The sequence below is a fragment of the Gossypium raimondii genome, chromosome 5, assembly GCF_025698545.1.
Source record: "Gossypium raimondii isolate GPD5lz chromosome 5, ASM2569854v1, whole genome shotgun sequence".
Lineage (NCBI taxonomy): Eukaryota > Viridiplantae > Streptophyta > Magnoliopsida > Malvales > Malvaceae > Gossypium > Gossypium raimondii.
This window is the reverse complement of record NC_068569.1, coordinates 24,293,573-24,311,211: the sequence shown is the minus strand read 5'-3', so window position 1 is coordinate 24,311,211 and position 17,639 is coordinate 24,293,573. Positions and strand designations below refer to the sequence as shown.

The window sequence follows — 17,639 nt, the reverse complement described above, 5'->3', positions numbered from 1 at the left end:
AAGAATGTATTGCTAAGAACATCACTTCAAGCTTAGGTGGTGTTGGATAATCCGTATTGATAACAAACTAATTATATATATATATAATATGAATTGAAGATAATCTTCATAGGCTTGTTACTAGATGAAGAGTGGTGCAGCAAGCCGACGACGAGGAAAGAGCGTCTTAACATCTTTAATAAGTAACCTATACTTCTTAAGGATGAAAGCAAGAGCTGACATGTGAAGGATAACGTGCTTTAAAATAGCGTATCAACATGGTCACTGGTTTCGTCTTCTCAATCGTTGTGTTTCCGACTGGTTTTGTTCCTTGATCGGGTTTTTTAAATTCTGTTTTCTATCTACTTTCTCTGCAGTGGTTTTCATTCTGCTTAATCAATGGTCCTTAACCAGTTTTAAGAGGATGTTTGAGCATAAGGAGCTTGTCGAGGGTACTTGGCCATGGGCATACCAGGCTCTTTGCTTTTCGTGTCGTTGCACATGGGGGATCTTTGTAAAGAATTGGGATGAGGTGTGCTTCTTTGTTATATCGATGTCTATGATATATGAAAACTGTAAGCGACCAAATTGGTCTTTTCTCAAAATCATGTTTAGATTCGGAGTTTTAGGTTTTATTAATGGCAATGCCAGAAAGGTTTTTTTTTTCTCTCAAAATCATGTTCAACATTTTTAAAAAAATCATATAAAAACATTATTGAATTCCTTACTATAACACCTATCTATAAATGTATTATTTCTTTACTTTCAAAATCATATCATAATACAAAACAAAAAATCAAAGCACTGCCATGGCTTTATATTACAACGTGAATATTAGGCAAGAAAACGAGTCTAACTTAGAAGAATTTGATGATAATGTTTTCAACTTCGATATAAAGTTTCGTTATGTTCCTGTTGGATAAATGGCAGTAGCAAAGAAAGCAAAAAACGAATGAAAGAAAAAACAAAAGAAAAGAACTCAGCAAGAAAATTTGTAACTGAAAGTCATCATAATTTCATTCAAATGTTGAATATATGAAGGTTACAAAAGTATTTGACAGTTACCTACTAATTTAATTGCTCTTACTTAATACTTACTAAAAATATAGCAACTTGTATACAAAAGAAAGCTGGCATACCAACTATTACATCAGTCAATCTTTCCTACTAACTTAGCTAACTCATTATAAAGATTTAGGCTAAGTTGCATAGGAACAAAATATTCAAAAAATAATTTTATAACTGAACCAACTCCATTTCTTTGCTACAAAACAGTATAGCAGCTAAAATTGTACAATTTGCTGCTGTTGGTCTTTTGACCAATTTGTTGCTGTTGGTTCTTTGTTGCAATGCAGGGCACGGCTTCAACACTCCTCCTTGGTCTGTATGCAACAAACACCAATCCTTTCCTTCAAAGCATTAAATCGGTTGGCTCCCAATGGTTTAGTTAAAATGTCAGCTAGCTGAATTTCTGAGCTGCAATGAACTAAGCTAACCTCCCTAGATTGCTCAGCTTCTCTAATAAAATGGAATTTGATTTTGAAGTGTTTAGTCTTACCATGGAAGACTGGATTCTTGGCTATGGCCACAGCTGATTGATTATCCACTCTAATCTCAGTAGGCTGAACTTGACTTTCATTCAAATCATCCAAAATCTTCCTAAGCCAAATGGCTTGATTTACTGCTGCTGCAGCTGAGATATATTCAGCCTCTGCTGTGGATTGTGCAACAATTTGTTGCTTCTTTGAACTCCAGCTGAAAACACTCGAGCCTAAGGTGAAAAAATAACCTGAAGTGCTCCTCATGTCATCAACTGACCCTGCCCAATCGCTATCAGAATAGCCTACGAGTTTCAGCTCCTTTGCCCTCCAAAACTTCACACCAGTATCGATGGTTCCTTTGACATACCTTAACACTCTTTTTGCTGCCTTCAGATGTGCCACATTACTGCAGTGCATAAACCTTGAAAGTAGACTAACAGCATAGACAATGTCTGGTCTAGTTGCTGTTAAATAAAGCAAACAACCAATTAAGCTTCTATATGCCTTCTCATCTACTCGATCATGTTCACTGGCACTTGACAATTTTTCTCCCAATGCAACTGGTGTAGTGACTAATTTGCATTTCAACATGCAAAATTTTTCAAGCACCTTGGAAGCAAATGTTTGCTGACTTATGAAAATGCCATCACTTCCTTGTTTTATCTCCATGCCAAGAAAGTAGGTCATCAGACCAAGGTCAGTCATCTCAAAGACATGTTGCATCTGTTTCTTGAAGTCTTCAATAAGTTCATCTTTGCAGCCAATAACCAACAGATCATCAACATACAAGGAAACAATTAACAAGGTTTCCTCCTGATCCTTCTTAACATAGAGTGTAGGCTCATTGATACTCTTTGTGAACCCGAGCCTTGCTAAGTAGCATCAATCCTCTCATACCAGGCCCTTGGAGCCTGTTTTAGACCATACAAAGCCTTTTTCAGCTTGTAGACCTTCTGTTCTTCACCAGTGACCTTAAAACCCTCAGGTTGCTCAATGAATATTTCTTCATTAAGAAAGCCATTTAGAAAGGCTGACTTAACATCCAGATGATGCACCTTCCAATGCTTTTGAGCTGCCAAAGCTAGCAGCAATCTGATAGTATCCAACCTTGCAACAGGTGCAAAGGTTTCAGAAAAATCAACCCCTTGCTGCTGACTATAACCTTTAACAACCAGTCTGGCCTTATGTCTATTAAGAGAGCCATCTGCATTGTTCTTAATTCTATAGACCCACTTTACACCTATAATTTTTCTGTTTTCAGGTCTGTTTACAAGCTCCCATGTATCATTTTTCTGAATCATTTTAAATTCAGCTTCCATAGCATCCTGCCAGCATTTTTCTTTTGCAGCTTCTTCAAAACATGAAGGCTCTACTATAGTTACTGCACATCTCTCATAGATGTCAGTTAATGTCCTGGTGCCTCGAACAGGTTGATCATCATAGCCATTTTCAGTTACTTCTTCATTTTCAGCTTGCTGCAGATCAACATCAATCTGTTCTCCATCAGGCAAATTTGCTTCAATTTCATCCCATTTCCACTACTTGCTTCATCGAATTTCACATCTCGCTCATCGCAACCTTCTTGGTCATGGATCAAAGACTCTGTATCCTTTCTTCACATTGCTGTAGTCAACAAACACCCTAGGCATGGACCTCCTGTCCAACTTGGTTCTTCTCTCCTCAGGTACCAACACATAACATAGACAGCCAAATACCTTCAAATGAGAGACAGATGGTTTCTGTGCAAACCAGGCTTCAAAGGGAGTTTTTCCTTTGACTGCATTAGTTGGCAACCTATTCAACAGGTAAATAGCTGTATTCACAGCTTCAGCCTAAAAAACATTAGGCATTTTAGCCTCAAATAACAAACACCTAGCTATATCAAGGACTGTTCTGTTTTTCCTTTCACAAACACCATTTTGCTGTGGTGTGTACACAGTAGTCAATTGGTGTTGAATTCCAGCATCATCACACAATTTTTGAAACTTCTGAGATACATACTCAGAACCATTGTCAGACTTCAAACATTTTAGTTTGCAATTTGCTTGGTTTTCGACCAAGGCTTTAAATTTGCAGAAAGAGTCATAAACATCTGACTTATGCTTCAAAAAATTTACCCAACAGAACCTTGAATAATCATCAATGAAGAGTACAAAGTACCTGCTGCCATTTAAGGAGGTAGTCTTCATTGGTCCACAGATGTCTGTATGAACAAGCTGAAGCTTCCCTTGTGCTCTCCATGCCTTGTTGATTGGAAAGGGTAATCTAGTCTGTTTGCCTAGCTGACAGACCTCACATACAGCATTCTTTGGCTCGATTTTGGACATGTCATTGGCCAAATCCATTTTATACATTATACTTAATGAATTGTAGTTCACATGTCCCATTCTCCTGTGCCACAAATCTACTTCATCAGACTGAGATGTATATGCCTTTGCCTGCAGTTGATTCACATCCACAATGAAGGTTCTGTCTTGCATAGACACTGTAGTCAACAATTCACCAGCAACATTTTTGATCAAACAGTTCTTGCCTTCAAAAATCAGAGAGTAGCCCTTCTCCAATAGCTGGCCAACACTTAGCAAGTTTTGGTCAATGTCAGGTACATAGAGAACCTCTGAAATGGTTTTAATACCTGACTTGGTGCTTATCAAGGCCTTGCCTTTCCCTTTTGCCTCCAGCAGCTCACCATTGCCAATTCTGACTTTGGACTTGAAGGTGGTGTCAAGCTCCTTAAATATACTTTTCTCAGAAGCCATATGGTGGGTACATCCACTGTCAATCAACCATATTTTACTGACTTTGCTCGAGCTTGCAAAGCATGATGCTGAAAAGACATGCTCTTCTGGTGATTCAACCTCTTCTGCAGCTTGAGCTTGGCTTTGAAACTGTGGTTGTGGTTTTGGCTTGCTCTTACAGACCTTTTCAATGTGGCCAAATTGCTTGCAGGCTCTACATTGAATGTCTGGTCTGTACCAGCAGGATTTCTCAAGATGAGTAGTCTTCTTGCAATGGACACAAGGTGGGAACTTCCTTTTGACAGGTTCTTTCTTCTTCTTCTCAGTCCAGGGCTTCTTGCCTTTGGCATTTAAGTTTGCACTTGAGCTTTCTCTGCTTCTAGCCTGAAAAGCTCCTTCATAGTGGTCCTCCTGCCTATTTGCCCTTCTCTGCTCCTGAGCAAAAAGAGCATTTATAAGCTCTGTCAAAGGGATTGTTGACAAGTCCCTTGAGTCTTCCAAAGAAGAAATTTTTGCTTCATACTTCTCTGGCAAGGTTGTTATGACCTTCTCAACCACTCTTTGGTCACTGAATTCCTCCCCAAGCATCCTTATATTGTTGATAGTAGCCATGATTCTGTCAGCATACTGCTTGATGGTTTCTGAGTCCTTCATTTTGAGATTTTTAAAATCTCTTCTCATGTTGATCGATGTCTTTGTTCGGTCTTGTCGGACCTCAAACTCCTCCTTGAGTTTGTCTCAGGCCTGCTTTGGAGTATCACAAGCCATTATTCTTGTGAAGATAACATCAGAGACTCCACTTTGAAGGCACGACATAGCCTTATACTTCTTGGCACAGTCTTCATTGTGCTGCCTAATCTGGGCTATGGTCGGGTTGGCTCTTAGTGGTGGTGGCTCAGTGTCATTGAGAACAACATTCCACAGGTCGTGTGCCTACAGGTATGTTCTCATTTTCACTGCCCAGATGTTGTAATTTTCTCCAGCAAAGACAGGTGGAGGAGGTGGTGTAAAACTCATTTTTCAGCAAGCAAAACAACCTCTTCTTCTTTTGTTTCAAACACAATTTGCTTAGTGACGATTGTACAACCAAGGCCCTCAAAGACTGAAAGCTCTTGATACCATTTGTTGGATAAATGGCGTAGCAAAGAAAGCAAAACGAATGAAAGAAAAAACAAAAGAAAAGAACTCAAGAAGAAAATTTGTAATCGAAAGTCATCATAATTTCATTCAAATTTTGAATATATGAAGGTTACAAAAGTATTTGATGTTACCTACTAATTTAATCGCTCTTACTTAATACTTACTAAAAATATAGCAACTTGTATACAAAAGAAAGTTGGCATACCAGCTATTACATCAGTCAATCTTTCCTACTAACTTAGCTAACTCATTACAAAGATTTAGGCTAAGTTCCATAGGAACAAAATATTCAAAAAATAATTTTATAACTGAACCAACTCCATTTCTTTGCTACAAAACAGTATAGCAGCTAAAATTGTACAATTTGCTGCTGTTGGTTCTTTGTTGCAATGCAGGCCACGGCTTCAACAGTTCCATCTCTCAACGTCGAAATCACTAGGAGTGACTGCAAAAGATTGCTCACTCTCTATTCATTAACTCAAACTGGCAAGTAGGCATCGATATGCTTTTCAGGATCAAATGTTTCCTTTTTTATTTCTCCTTCATTTTCACCTCTCATAAAAACCTTCTTCAAGTCTTCTAACTCTTTAATAACTGCAGTCTGTAACTGGAATAGTTAAGGTCAGATGCAGGCATTGTATAAGACTTATCGTTATGTATTCGGAGAATACGGACAAGCAATTCGGAGTTGAAGCAAAACTACGAGTTGTGGACTAAAATGTCATTTGTAATGTTTCAAGATAAAGGATCACTTACTTCTGGACTCTTGTCCATTTCGATGAACACCGCTTGCATCTTGCTGTATATTTCGGAGTCACTAGCTTTATGCTTTATGCTTTCTTTAGCACTCTGCACCATCTTTATCGGATGATCTGCATTTCGTACACGAAAAATTAAACATGTAACCAGGTCAATTATATCTGGTAGGAAACTTTGCTTTAGAATGTACGTACCCACCTGCCCTTTGAGAACTGCAAGGCTCTTAGTATGCATAGGAGACTGTGGTAGGACTCCATTCGAAGGAGGGAGGCATATTAGTCCACAAAGTAAAGTCTGCAAGCATGTTCCCGGTGGTAAAACGTGAGTATACGATAAGATTGTTTATAATTCGGGTGGTGGTACCGTTCGAGCATGAGGTTTACCATGAATCCAAGCAGCAAGATGTCATAATGATATGCAGATGGATTCTTGAGATTGAATTCCTTTTCTTGTGCCATTCGCGAAGCAACACTGTGGTCAAAAAAGTGAAGTCCCGCAATCATCACAGCTGGAATAAATGCAGCAAAGATGTACAATGGAGGGATCCTTCCCATATCCTGCAATTTGATTATTTATAACACTGTCAACCTTGAACCTTGTAGCCTTTTCTTGCAAGACATACACGATAAGCGAGTACGGTTACCTTAATTACGGTCCAATGTTGTGATGATGCAGGTTCCCATGGCAGAGGACTAAAAAGCCTTCTTGGAACCCAAAAGGAACTTTGCTTGGTACACTAAATGACATCGCTGTCCACACTACAACCATTAAAGGTACCCCATAATCTGCAATGAAGCTTCTAAACCACCCTGTACAATATTCAGCAGCCATTTATGAGAGCTTATTTTGTATACTAAACCCGAAAATAGTCAAATGCTATGAATTTGTTTGCTTGACAAACCTGTGCCATACCACCATGACCTCGCCCTTCGACTTTTCAAGGGGGTATAGAGAAGGCCAAGCGAGAACATGATTCCCAACAATCCCTTTGTGTAAACCCATTGAAATTGATACTTCTCTGACTTCGCGTCTTGATGATCGGGAACTTGAAATTCACTCACAACCCCCTACAATCGAATCATCGGTAGGTGTTTAGAACTTCATATGGTAGATGATTTATTTTCTTTTGATCAGATTTTTACCTTTATACTTTATAGCCCCTTGAATAAACAGAACACTGATCAACATGCCGAAAAGCTCGCCTGCAATCCTTGTGAACCGATTAATTACCGTGCAAGCATTAAATACTGCAAGCAGAAACAACAAGAGAGCAGTCCAAACACAAACCCTGCAAAACGTTTATCAACTTAGAAAATCAAGTACTTCCCAAAACTTTCGCAGAACCTATAACAACGGAGACTCGTTTTACCATCCGACCCAAGCCAAGTGTAGTTCCTGCCCCAAGTCATCTCTTCCTTTTGCAAAGTTATACAAATATGTATACATGATAACAGTTGGCTCTGCAACTCCAAGAATCAAAAGTGGTTGGCCACCGAATATCGAGTTTAGAATACCGCAAAGGGCAGTCGATGCCAACGTTTCAACCGTGCTTAGGCTCCCATCTAAACCCAAATCCATGTTAAACATAACCTTTTAACTTCACCATTGAATACTGTTTCATGAATGGAACAGTGACAAACCTGTATCTCGGCTCAGCTGCTCACCGAAGGCGATGACGGGGAGAGCAGAAACAAAGAAGATGTTTGAGCAAAAGGAACTTGTCGAGGGTACTTGGCCATGGGCATATCAGGCTCTTTACTTTTCGCGTGGTTGCACATGGAGGGTCTTTGTAAAGAATTGGGATGAGGTGTGCTTCATTGTTATATCGATGTTTATGATATATGAAAACTGTAAGCGACCAAATTGGTTTTTTCTCAAAATCATGTTTTGATTCGGAGAAATTTTAGGTTTTATTAATGGCAATGCTAGCAAGGTTTTTTCTCAAAATCATGTTAACAATTTTTTTGAAAAAATCATATAAAAACAGTGTTTAATTCCAACTTCAACTTCTGTATTGAATTCCTAATTAGAGTATAATTAAAACACATTTATCTATAAATGTATTATTTCTTCACTTTCAAAATCATATCATACCACAGAAAAAAAAATCAAAATACTACCATGGCTTTATGTTACAAGGTGAATATTAGGCAAGAAAATGAGCCCGACTTAGAATAATTCGATGATAATGTTTTCAACATCGATTTAGAGTTTCGTTATGTTCCATCTCTCAATTCCGAAATCACTGTAGATACCTTTGAACAAAGCCTGGTTTTTGATCGAGATAGGTTTTTGATTGAACTAAATCACCGAGACATCACTGACTGCATAGTTCCTCATTCGAGAGTTTCTCGAGAATTCATTGAGTTCGCTGTCGTTCCTCCCATTTTACGTTTTACGAGGGATGCAAATAGCAACCCAATGAACCTTGGGCTTAAAGTAATAAATATAGAGGTGGTTGTGGACATAGTTGTTGACGTGAACATTATCGAGGATGATGATATTGATTATGATTATGAGTTGATTGATGATATTGGTTATGATGATGAGTTGATTAATGAATTATTGATGAACGCTGTGGTCAACTTCACGCCAGCAAGTAGGTCATCGATTGAAGGTCTGGAAAGGGTTAAATGGGATTCAATGACGAAGAGAGAGGATGAATGTGCCATTTGCTTGGAGGAGTTTGTGGAAGGCGAGGAGGTTGCTTGGATGCCTTGTGGCCATGGTTACCATGATGGTTGCATCGTTAAATGGTTGGAAACTAATCATATTTGCCCACTGTGTCGATACGAGATGCCAACTTTGATTCACTTTTAATTCTATATTTATTTCGAGTCTCTTATTTTTAACATGCTTTTGATTTTTGTATTTTCACAAAGTAAATTATATATAAAAAATGTTGATCAACATTACTCTCAATTGTAAGTGTAACCCTTTATCACATATCTAATTCTTTTTCATTATTGAAATTTTAATTTTTAATGGTACTTTTTAACTTTTACAACGTCATTAGAATATATAATGATAAGAGCCTCAAAATTAAGCCAAGAAAATTGAATAGCATGTTGAACAATCTGCAATCTTAATTTTCTTGAGAAAACTGGATTTCACATTCTTGGCTAATGGAGCCATTCTCCCACAGATTCAATATATTTTGCTGAGTGCAAAGTGGCAGTTGAACATCACAACTGTCTCCCAAAATTGTTCCCTCCGAGTTTGGGATGGTTCAATATCTTTGTGGATCCCCTATAATATCATTTGGTTTCAACGGAACCAACTTTGCTTGTTTTAGAGTGAGCATTAGGGTTAAAGAGATTTCTACTTGATATGAAGAGACCCTTGGATCATCGATTTTCCCTTACCCATAATCTTGGGCAAATTTGTGATGTGTGGTTTTGTTGTTGAGCAGTTGGGTTCCTCTATGGCCCCCCATCGACCCTAAGCCAAGGACCTTGTGTTATCTCAATCGTTTTAACCTCTATAGCGCTTTTCTCAGCAACTCTGCTTCTCTGGGTGATCTCTGCTTTCTTCCAAATACTCTTCAACAAGCGGAGGGACCTCCTTTACATCTTTGCTGGGGGTTGCTTTTACCAATTTGCCAATTGGGTCATTAGGTTTTCCCTCTCTCGTGACCCTCTCTTTGTTAACACCTCTGTTTCTCTCCTTCACTCTGCCGTTACTTCCATTTCAGGTTCCCCTTCCCTTCACTTTTGCCATTCTGATTACATATTTCTGACTTGGGTTTTTGTATCTTTTTTCGTTCCTTGATTCTGTTGTTCTATTTAGCATTATTGTCTGCTTAGGTTTCCTCAATCATAGCAGAGATTTGGGGTTTATCTTTTTTGGCTTTTGTTGTTTTTTCTTGGGAATTTAGAAGGTCTGAAGTTGGCTATTTTGAACCCATTTTATTGAATTTGCTTTTAGAAAACATTATGTATACTATATTAGAAGTTGGATATTTTGGACTCAAAGGCCTATATATATATATATATATATTCAAAAACACTGCATTTGGGTTTTACATTTTAAGAGTTAATTTGGTGACTAACATGTAAATTCTAAATTTAAATAAATTAAAAGACATACAAATTAAATTGCACAGACTGGAAATTTCAAATATATATACACATAGGAATATATTGCTAAGAACATCACTTCAAGCTTAGGTGGTGTTGGATAATCCGTATTGATAACAAACCAATTATATATATATATGAATTGAAGATAATCTTCATAGGCTTGTTACTAGATGAAGAGTGGTGCAGCAAGTCGACGCCGAGTAAAGAGCGTCTTAACATCTTTAATATTGAGGGTAAAATTAGGAAGAAGAAAGAACATGGTAGTTCAAACAGTGGAGGTGTGCTAAGATTTGCTTTAATTGAATTGTTAGCATTTTTCCCTGTAATGATTTTTTCATGATGTACTTGTAATTTTTCGAATTGATTAAATAAAAAACTTATTATATAATTATTTAATATTTTTTGTATGATGTCCACAATATTTTTACAAGTAAAGTAAATTGTATAAATAAAAATTGGTTCACTGGTTATTTGAGGTTTAACAAACGTTAAATTATATTACATACTTAGATTATAATGTGAGAAGACAACTTATGGTTATAGGTAATCTAAATTTTTAGTAATCGATGGGATTAGATTCAGCAAATAACTCATATCAATTATAGACTTGATAAAGTCTCATGTGTGTTTCATGCGAGAAGGTTCTAAATCTATCTTTGATGAAGTAGAGTGAAATCGTTCCACGTGTCAACCATGTATGTGATTGTGAAGATCATACTTATTGAGGCGTCGCTGACGAGTGAGTTTATCTTAGACATGGTTGGTGAGGCATGTATAACAATTTTCTAACTCAAGTCAAAGGAAATATGAGGTAATAGTTATAAAGTGCCCTTTCCCAAAACGAAGTAATGTAGTTTCAGATTTATACTTTTTAAGAGGGGTAGGAGTCTTGGCAACTTGTAATTGAGCAATACGTGTGACAGGGAGGAGTTGCATGCTACATGCACGTTTTATAACCACAATGACTTTGTTTTTGGTGGATAAAATTGTCATTTGAGTTTTTACCAAATAATGAGAATGTTATGTGATTGTTTTCTAGGATGGGCAAATTGGAGGATCAAAATTGTTGAGACACGTACGCACATTTAATTGGCTTTGAAGAATTATGCCATCTTAGAATTGTGCTTTGCGTCGTCTGAGTTTTTTCCTTGTTGAATATCTACGTTTTTTTATTGTGGTCAATAAATGTTTTTCAAAAGTGTGATAGAAAGATACCGTGAAAAAGTGTGGTTTATTAATTTTTAGTGTTCTCTATTGTTTTAAAAGAAAATTATAGTTGAAGGTTAAAATATTATTTTAGACACGAAGTTAAAAGTTAAAATTAGTTAAATTATACAATATTTAAATAATTTAATATAATGGTACGTGAAAGTTAAAATTAGTTAAATTATACGATATTTAAATAATTTAATATAATGGTACATTAAGTTTAAATTTTAAATACCTTTTAAGTAATTAATATATTATTGTAAAATTAATGATACATAAAATCATTTAATAACTTAAATATAATAATAAATTAGATTTTAATATTTTAATATGGTGATACATAAAATATAAATTAATCTACTTTTATATACCTTTTAAATAATTAATATAAATAAGGATATTTTGATATTTTTCACTCTCAAACACAAAAGCCAAAAGCTAAAAGTACCTAAATATCAGCTTTTGTGTTTCGGTGAAAAAACACTTTCGCACCGCAGTTTTGACGTCAAAAGCCATGGGGCCTAAGTCTTTACCTTCTTGCTTTGTGTTTTAGGCAATGTTAGTAATAGCTTGTCTTGGTAAACTGTGATAAGGTTGGTATTTGAATGAGTTTTTTTTTTCATAAGTTCCCTCTATGTTGTAGGGCACAGGTCCAAATCCCATCAAATGCAAATGTTGAGATTTCTTTAATGGGTGATCAAGTGCACATGCAGAATCCACCTCTTCAAACACCCAACGAAGGATAGACAACTGTAACTTAAACTAATGAGCTTGTAAAGAAAATCCCAAGTTAAAAACACTTAAAACAAACCAAATATATCTTTCTCTAACACCCTACCTCAAATGTTTGAGGTTTGCGTGAGTTATGGTAGGGGACCTCACTATTTGTATTTTTTTTTTTACCTTTTATACAATGACGGGATTTTGTTATTACATGAGAGAATTTTATTATTACAGGACATTTCGTTCTGCAATCATTTTTTAAAAAATAATCTCACTATCTCGACAATAATATTGTCAATCGAAAATCTCTCTAGCCTCTGGGACTACTCATGTTTGCACGTATAATATTAGTCTCTACAGGTTCTTTTGTTGCTAATACTACAAGTAAAATGCTTTTTAGTGACGAAATATTTTGGTGGATTTTAACTTCGTCAGCAAAATTATTATTTTATTAGAATCTGAACGGATTTTATGTTGAAAATGACAATTCCCCAATTTATTTCTTTTTTGTGTGATTAAGGAAAGGTTTTTAAAATCAGATTGATGATTAAATTATTGATTTGTCGGTTTAATTGGTTTGTACAATTAAATTAAATTAGTCATTAAGAGATTTATAAAAATACAAATAAAAAATAGTTCAACTAGTTTTTTAACTTAATTCTTTTTTATTCACAAATCAACCGGTCTAATATCTTTCTGGACCAATACCCTAACTGATTGGTCCAGACCGGTCGACAACCATATTTCTTTTTTTCCCTTTGAAAAAAAACAATGAAATAGATTTGCACTTTACATGGAAATAGATTTACGTGTTGAAGGTGAAAAGACACACTACATGCATGTTTCTGTAGTTTACTTGAAAGTATATTTACATTTTACATATTTGGAAGGGCTAAGTGAAATTTTTCAGATTCAACCTGTAATAAGGCCCAATCGGCCTGGGTCCAAACACAAAAAGAAGGCAGTGCAAGCCCAATTAATTGACCCAAATAATAAAAACAGTCCAGCTACAAGCCCAATGGCCTTACAGACCCAAAACTAAACCAAAACTAAAAACCCTAATGACAACATGGGAGCGCCGCAGCTCCCCGCTTTTTGCGCCCCAAGAAGATCCGGACGCCGCAAGTCTCGGCCTCCACGCATGCCAGACTCTCCACGTACCTGCAAACGCGGACTTAAAGAGTCCGAAGGGGAAAAAACAAGCAAATAATTTTTTTTTTGTTTTTTCTTTCGGCCTATAAAAGGCTATATTTTAATCTGTAAATGGGACGGATCTTTTGATAGGGAATCAAGAATAAAAAAGCAATAAACTTGTTTTTAAAGGTGATTACTTTTTTTTGTTAAAAGGGTCTATTGTTTTATTTTTTTTATTTTCTTTTATTTTTCATTTTGTTTTCATTTAAAATAGCAGAGAAAAAGAAAAAGAAAAAGAAAACTTACCTGAGTCGTCGGAATCGGTGTCGGACTTCGGATCGTCCGAATCGCCGGAGGGGCGACGCGAGGACGCTAGGGGTGAAACCCTAGCAGAGCACCAGAAGCATAGTTTTTTTTTCCCTCTTTTCATTCAGTTTCAAATGATTTTGAAAGGGAAAATTTGTTTTAATTAACAATCAAAACGACGCCGTTTTCATTAAGGCAGACCCGCGCGGTGACCCGACCCGAAGGGGAGGATCCGCGCGCTCTGACGTCACATGGTCTATTTGCGCAATTGGCCCTTCCTTTTGCAGCGTGTTTCGATTGAATCCTCTTTACTTTTTTTAAAAATTGGGCCGCGCATTTGGTTTTCATTGCAATTTAGTCCATTGTTGCGCTGCGTTTTGAGGAATGCGGGATAATTGCATTTTTGGCCCTCCCTTGTTTCGCGCGCATTCGAATGGGTCCCTTTCTTCTTTTTGTTTTTATTTTTATTAAAATTTGCCCCATTTATTTTAGTTTTTATTCAATTTGGTCCGTTTTTTCTCTTTTCTTTTTTAAATACCATTGTTATTGTATTATTTATTATTGCTTATTACTATTATTATTTCTATACTCATTCGCATGGTTCTTATATAATATATATATACTTTTATATATAGAATACATGCATGTTTTTAATATATATATATATGTAGGTACGTTTTTATAGTATACATATATTATATTTTATTCACATGTTTCATTTCTACTTTCTTTCATAACTTCTATATACATATATAAACATTTTTATACTTTAGTTTTTTCCTGCTTTTTGTAAATATACCTACATACATACCTCTTTTTATGTACATATTTTCATTTGTTTTTCCATATATTTAATAATTCATATATATCTATATGGCTCTAAATACATCTTTATTTTTCTATATATATATATACATACTTATATACACCTTTATATTTTAGATTCAATTTTGTTTTTACCATTGTAAATATGTATATACGTATTTTATATATTATTCTTCATAAATTTTTACAAACATATATATATGTATGCATATACATTTTAGAATACTTGCACATTTTTGTTTTATGCATAAGTATATATCCAAACTTTCCATTCTCATAATATTCAAATACATGCATACATTTTATTAGGTTTTTGGATTGATGTGTTTTATGTATTCTTATATGTATGCTAAGCCCATGCACATGTGTACTTTTAAATTTATTTGTATGTGCCTATATCCGTATATTTTGTAAATGTATATATACGTGTATAATTTAATTTTAAATTTCGGTTCCATGTTATACATTAACTTTTTAACATACCTGTTTTTTTTTTAAAATATATATTTTGATTTTTACCATTTATCAAAATTTTTTTCTTGATTTAAAGGTTTTTTGAATAAAAGTATTTTTGGAAGTTTGGGATTTTCGAGGGAAATTGAGCCCTAACGTATTGGGTTCCGATTTTCTTCGTCAATCCTAAATGACCGAGAATAGTTTTTTATTCAAAATGCATAAAAATCATTTTTGGAAACTTAATTTGTTGTGTCCTAACGTATTGGGTGTGGCATGTTACTTTCTCGAAATGAAGATTTTCATAAAATAAGAGAGATATCCAAAGTTCGGGGATTATGAGAAATTGTACCCTAACGTATTGGGATTCGATTTCTTTACATGACTTGAACAATTGGTTATCCTTTTGCAAATTTCATCATCCAAACTTGTTTTAAAATCTTTTTTAACTTTCGACACTAAGACATTAAATAGTCAATTTGGTACCGATTTTTGGGCGTTACGAGGGTGCTAACCCTTCCTCGTGCGTAACTGACTCCCGAACCTGTTTTCAAAATTCGCAGACCAAAATAATTTTTAAGGTGGGCCGGTCACACCTTAATAAAGGATCGGTGGCGACTCCAGTTTTATTTTTTTTTTAAAGTCGACAACTAAATTTTTGTTTTCAAAAAAACGGTTTCGACAGCTTGAGCAGGTCAAAGATGGTGAATTTTACCTCCCTGAGGTTGCAGTGGAGTACATTGAAGACTCATTTTCTCAAAATTCGTAGGCCAAAATATTTTTTAAGGTGGGCCGATCACACCTTAATAAAGGATCAGTGGCGACTCAAATTTCGTTAGGAAGTACTTTTCCTTCTGAAGATGCAGTAGGAAGGAATGATGCTACCTGAAGAAAGAAGCACTGAAGAAGTTGAGGCTCGATAAGACCAGGCACAATTGGGCTTTTAGTCTTTGCTCTGCTCCCGTTACACGACAATGAGCAAAGAGGGGCAGCTGTACAAGCCCAATAGTGCCTGGGCCCAAACCCAATAACCTGTACGGTCCAACAACCATTTTTTCGAACCCTAGCCCAGCAAAATTAGTTTGCTGAAACCCTAAACCAGCCTCCCCTATACGCAGCCGCCTCTACCGCAGCAGCCAGAGTCCCTCTCCGCGCAAATCGCGCCTCCACGTGCGCCTTGTCTTGCACCTGCAGCAATAAACAGGAACAAGGCACCAACGACAAGGAAAAATAACAAAAAAGAGGGGATTTTCTGTTTTGATTTTTATTTTTTTTGTTACTTTCGGCTATTTAAAAGCCGATTAAAATTTGTAAATGGGGAGAGGGATTCAAACTTTTTGAATAATAGAGGTGATTTTTTTAGATTGTTTTGTGGGTGTTTGATTTATTTATTTACGCACCTAGTGTTTTTTTTTGTTTAAAAAAATATAAAAGAGAAGGGAGAAAGGCTTACCCTTTTGTCGGAGCCGCCGCGCCACCACCATCTCCGTCGCAATCGGAGTTTTGGTGAGGGGATTGAGGGCGACGGCGGCGCAGAAATGAAACCCTAGCAGAGGGTATATGGATTTTTTTCTTTTTTATTTTTTTTCCTTCTTTCAATCGGGTTTTAATGGTTTTTTTGGTAAAAAATTTGTTTTTAATAAAAGATCAAAACGGCGCCGTTTTCCCAGGCCTGACCCGCGTGGTTACCCGACCCGTAGGGGAGGATCCGCGCGCTCTGAAGTCAGGTGGGAAATTTGCGCAATTGATCCCTCCTTTTTGCAACACGCTTCAATTAAACCTGTTTTGTTTCTTTTTAAATTGGGACGCATATTTTATTTTTATTTCAATTTGGCCCATGCTGCTGCGCAACGTTCTGAGAGAATGGGTTAATTTCTGTTTGGGACCCCCTTTTATTGCGCGCATTTCTATTTAATCCCTTCTCAGATTTTTTATTTTTAAATGCGGCCCTTAAGTTCTGCTTAGTTTTCAATTTGATCCTTAATCGATTTTTTTAGTTTCTTTTGTATTATTTAGTACTATATTATTATTATTTATTTTTATTTTTATTCTCATTTTATTATTTTTATATCCTTAGGCATGCCTCGGTTTTTTATATTTATATATATATATTGTTTTGTATATAGTTCACGTATTTTGGTACATATTTTATACATAGTATTTTATTTCCTCACTTTTATATGCATATATATATATACTTCTATACTTTGGTTTATTTTTATTTTTTACTTTTTTATTTTTCTCTTTTACTTTCATAAATATATATATATACGCATGTTTTTATATCATTTTCACTTTCTTTACAAATATATGTCCATATATAAATATACATACACATTTTATATTTTATAACTCAAAACATTCATTTATACCTTTTCTATAATATACATACATTTTTAATCATTATAAATATTTTTTGTTATTTCATGTATCTCATTACTCTATATACATATTGTACATATATAATTTTTTAAATACACACATATTTTCATGTTTTACCAATACATATATACTTATACATTTTTTGTTTTTTTGTAAATATACACGCATACACCTTTTTTGTTTTATTTCACAATTTTCACATACATAAGTATATACATTTTCGTAAAATTATGGTGAGGTTTTTTTTTACATATTTCATTCATTTTTCTCACATGTAAACTTATATGTTTTTAAAAAGATACATGCACACTCACATTTTTAATTTACTTGTAAATTGTACTTGTATATATTTGTAAATATTTATTCAT

General features: G+C 35.3%; 1 pseudogene; it reads right to left on the bottom strand.

Moving 5' to 3' along the window:
• Positions 1-4,996: 4,996 nt before the first annotated feature.
• LOC105766895 (boron transporter 4-like) lies at positions 4,997-7,975 on the bottom strand (annotated as a pseudogene).
• Positions 7,976-17,639: the final 9,664 nt, after the last annotated feature.